Raw genomic sequence first — 5000 nt, 5'->3', positions numbered from 1 at the left:
ATATAACTACATATATATATATATATATATATATATATATATATATAACAGATTACAAAAAAATGGGACAAGAACGCAACAGGCGACAACAAAATATCCAGACAGATGATACAAAAAGGGACAAGAAAAAACAAGGACTGGTCATTCGGAGTTTTCTTTCCTCAGTCGAGTTCCATATCATCTTTGCAGTTTCGGCTGGTTATACTCGATACTGCTCCAATCTGGCCAGCCCCAAGCAAAATCTAAGCTAAGAACACTAGATTCCTTGGAAGAAAGCAGCGAATGTATACGAAAACAAGGACGGGAAAAAAACGGAGAAATGGTACACAAATACAAATGCAAACAACAGAACATTAACAACAGGTGTCTTTCGACTAAGGACGAATTAAATTAAGCTGGCGTGTGTGGAAGTGAAGCCTTTCAGCAGGGACATAAGAGATGACATGCATAGGAAGGAATATAGATGTTGCACAGATGGTAGTATAACCAAGAAAGAAAGGTCAGGCTTAGCAGAACAACGGCCACGTGGAAGGAGAGGAGAGAGGTTGAGGCAGAGGGATACAAGAATTAGGGAGGGACGAGAAAGTAAGAAAAAAGAAAAGGGACAGAGTGAAGTGAAAGGGGAGAGAAGGCCAAGAAATGTGAGAGAGGGGGGGCGAAAGAAAGAAGAGTGGAAAGAACGAAGTGTGAAGGGCTGAAAGAAAGTATGAAAGAAAAATTGAGCCTTACAATATATATATATGCATCAGCATCAAAAGTAACATCATCATTTTGCATCTAATTTTCCATGCTTGTATTTCAACATACGTCGTTGTTTTCGACATTTACATGGGTTTCAGCATTTCATTACGTGTCTTCTGTGTTCTTCCTTTTCTGCAGTTTCGTTACGCAATAAGCAGCCTTCCTACACATGATGTGTCCGTACCAGTGCTATCGTTTCTATACTGCAAGGCTTTTCCTTCTTACACTCAGCACATTTGTGCTCTGACATTCATGCACACTAATATTACTCACATAAACACACCTACACATACACAGACACATACATACATACATGCATATATATGTGTGTTTGTGTATGTATATACTTATATGTTCATATATAATCATGTGTGTATGCGTGCGTGTGTGTATATATATATATATATATATATATATATATATATATATATATATATATATATATATATATATACACACACACATACATATACATATGTTTTTATATATAACTTGATATAAAACATTTATTTACAATAAATAAATATACACATCACATGCATATAACCATATACACATATATGTATGCATGCATTTGTGTGTGTGTGTGTGTGTGTGCTTTTGCGTGTGTGTCTGTCAGTCTGTCTGTGTGTATAAAGTCAGTTGGTGTAAAAGGCTTTATATACTCCCCACTGAATGATTTATTTCTCGGATTTTCTGGATTTTCAGTTACCCAGAAACATTACATTACACCACATCGTAATTGATTGCCACGTGGATTGATAGCCATTTACAAATGAAGAGCTTACTGTGATGGTCGCATGATTCTCTGAATCTACATTTTATACTACTATTTTATCAATATATAAATATGTATATATGTATGTATGTCAAGTCGCTCTTGGGCGCTACTAGTAACATGTAAGCCAGAACAACCTGTTGCATGGCCGGGTCGTCGGCATCTAAACTGGCAGCCTTATCAAGCTTGCTTGGTGAGGAGGGTGATTATTGGACATCCTGCAGATTCAAGGCTGGTTATACAGTCTCCATGGTGAATAAGTAACACAACTCTAACCCTAACCCCAAACAGGACGCTGGTCCGTTTAAGGGTTCAAGACCATCGACCCCGAAAGGATGAAAAGCAAAGATGACCTCGGCAGGATTTGAAAACCGAGCATTAAAAAAGCTGGAAGAAATTCCACTAAGCATTTTGTACAACGTGCTAACGATTCTGCCAGCTCTCTGCCTTTGATCTAACATTAATAAACCAGAAAATAATATCCAGGTAAGCCATACTATTTTCTGACAAAACTAAGAATTTGTATGAGGTAGATAATACTTGATATGAACTGCTGCAAAATCAGAGTGGCAGAAGAGAAAATCCACAGGCAAGTGACAATATGTACAAAGAAGCTAAAGAGATATAGCAATAAAGTTAGATACAGACAGTAGGATAGAAACAGTAGTGAGGTACAATGACCTCATCACAATCAAGTTACCATAGAGCTAACTTCACTTCAAATCCTAAACGAGGTTGATAAAGTTGCTAAATCGGAGAGTGGTAAGGTAAAGCCAACAAACATACTTGTCTATTACATAGGAGGAATTTCAACCATGTTTCGTGGTCTGCTACCACAACAGCTCCTTTATAGGATCCAGTTAGCTGAAGACATCATCAGGAGGAACCACGTCCGGTTTCGGCCCCTACTCCTCTACCGTTTTGACGTGGCGGGGCCCCTCCTTTCGGAGGTGTCTTCAGCTCTGGTGTTGGGTGCATGTCTTCTTTCACTGTTTGTGACTGTTCTAATTCAACTGTGGAATGTCCCTCGCTATGGTTATATATTCAAGCTAATCGATTTTTTAAATATTATTGGGTTCTCATCACTTGATCAATCCCAGAAAAGTAAATAGCCTGCCTCCTTATATATACAACAAATCCAATAGCTTCAGAGAATTGGAGCTACTAATTTGCATACTATCAGTATCTTATATCACCAACCTACATCATAAACACACACACACACCGCATACAATACACACACACAGTTACATAAATACATACATACATGCATACATACATACATACATACATACATACATACATACATACATACACACATACATACATATATACCACATCTATCCATGGATTGATTATTCAAATTAACAGAAAGCTATAAATAACGCCAATGCAGCTGAGCAGGAGAAAACCGAGAACAGCTTATACAGAATTTGAGAAAAGCTTTCACCAAAAGCATGCAATGACTTCCTAGAATTTTTCGAGGTAATAGAACCAGTGGCCATCAAGGAAATATTTGAGCTGATCTCGGCAATGAATGGAAAATGCAAAACGTCAATGCAAAAGATATGGAGAATTTACTAGTCTCGTAGTTAGAGTTTATTTCTTTAAAAAGCTGCAGGAGTTAGCAGAGCCATGTTTTTAAAGTGGAACTGGAAGACTCAAGAAAGAAAGAACTTTTACAACTGAAATCTTCCATATCAGCATCACCAAGATTACGGGAATCATAAAGTGGGATGTACGTTGCATGACTCTGACTGGAAGCGCAGTTGTAAGACAAAGAAAAGTGTTCTGGACGTGGTATGCTGTCGCTGTGAATTGCTTTATGAGTGAAGGTTCGTGAAAGACAGATGATATTCGATGCTTTCTTTGAAAAGAAACCAGCGTACGAGGAAGAACTACAGTTTAAACATTCATTTAAACATTCATTTAGACATTCAGTGTAGATATAACATCATCTACTCTACTTGTCACTGGTGTTTTTTAATCGAATTAACGGTGAGTAGACATTTGTATGCATAATTGAAGATGATTAACTTACATCATAATTTTATACCATTAGATCTTAATTAAAGTGTGTGTATGATAGAGTGTGTGTGTGTGTGTGTGTGTGTGTGTGTGTGTGTGTGTGTGTGTGTGTGTGTGTGTGTGTGTGTGTGTGTGTGTGTGCCTGTGTGTGCGTGTGTATTTAATTTTATAATTTTAGAAGGTTCTTTATAATTTTAGACAACTTTACTTTTTCAATCGTCATTTGTGCAGGTATAACTTTTAAAAATAGATTGTATCTGTGTTATGACAGCGAGATTCTGTTATAAATACATTAATACATACATACATACAGACATACATGTTATAAATACATTAATACATACGTACACATACATACATACATACATACATACATACATACATACATACATACAAACAAACACACTCAAACACACATACATATAAATATATTTATACATATTTATATACATATTTATATACATATACATACACACGCATTACTAGAGCTGTTTTTAATTCGTAATTTACTCCCACATATGCATCGCCGTGGCGCATCATCAAATAGTTTTCATGCTATTTGCATATAGTCATAAACAGGGGGTTGAGTTCGTCTTCGGTTCGATCTAAGTACATGGTGTTGATAAGCCACAAAGATGGTAAAATATCGGTATCCACTAGTCTTAGGTTCGATTCGAGGCGAGTTGTCTGTCTTGCCTCGTCTATAACTTTCAGGTATTTTAAGACCCAGCATTATTAGGGAGTCTCCCTAAATGCTATCCCTCAGCAAATTCGGCGAATAAACAAAGCACATACATTGCCTATGGGCGATCAATATGTATGTATGTTTAGAGAGATAGAGGTTACTATGTTTGAATCTTGCGCTGTGTGTTTTCCTTCTTGTCCGGGCTTAATTTTTCGGATCTAGTTAGTTTCATCCGCAAATGAGCACCCTTTAATTTTGCTCAGATTGCTTTCAATTTTGGTGTATCGATGCAATACTGAATTTTGATTACGATCAACCAATTACTTTATCTCGTAAATTAAAGAATCTGATGTTATTTCGAATTAAAGTTAGGAAATTTGGGTAATTTTAGCCAATCAACAGACAGCGTAGCATTAGCAGCTTGTTAGCATGACAACCGCACGCGGTGTTGTGTTTCACTCCACCCGTGTCTGTGCCGCAAGTTGTTCTGTGTTGATTCTTAACACCACGAGATTCTTTTCACACGCGTGTTTTGTTTTAATATTTCTGTGTTAGTATATTACATGTTTTTCTCTGCTTCTGTCTGTTAGTATATTTCTGTGCTTCTGTGAGTCAGTATTTTTCTGTGCTTTTTCTGAGTGTTATTATTTTTATAAATTTTTCATTTCATATATTTTCGGGACAAATTCTTTGTTGACCAGTGTTATTCTTATCGTAGTTTACAAATCCAAACATGAAAACTTTACTCAACTTTGGAGTTTTGGAGAC

General features: G+C 36.6%; 1 protein-coding gene across 4 annotated transcripts in view; it reads left to right on the top strand.

The window, feature by feature from the left end:
- Nucleotides 1–5000, top strand: part of LOC106871753 (uncharacterized) — a 43781-nt gene that overhangs the window by 14231 nt on the left and 24550 nt on the right. The window contains exon 1 of one of the 4 annotated variants that reach the window (XM_014918384.3): nucleotides 2924–3517. The exons of the other annotated variants lie outside the window; for them this stretch is intronic. The gene's annotated coding sequence lies outside the window, so the exon portion shown is untranslated. Of the gene's footprint in view, nucleotides 1–2923; nucleotides 3518–5000 lie in introns of those variants that run through there. 4 annotated transcript variants of the gene reach the window in all.

The sequence above is a fragment of the Octopus bimaculoides genome, chromosome 5, assembly GCF_046866305.1.
Source record: "Octopus bimaculoides isolate indiv1 chromosome 5, ASM4686630v1, whole genome shotgun sequence".
Taxonomy (NCBI): domain Eukaryota; kingdom Metazoa; phylum Mollusca; class Cephalopoda; order Octopoda; family Octopodidae; genus Octopus; species Octopus bimaculoides.
This window is presented reverse-complemented; position numbering and strand designations above follow the sequence as displayed.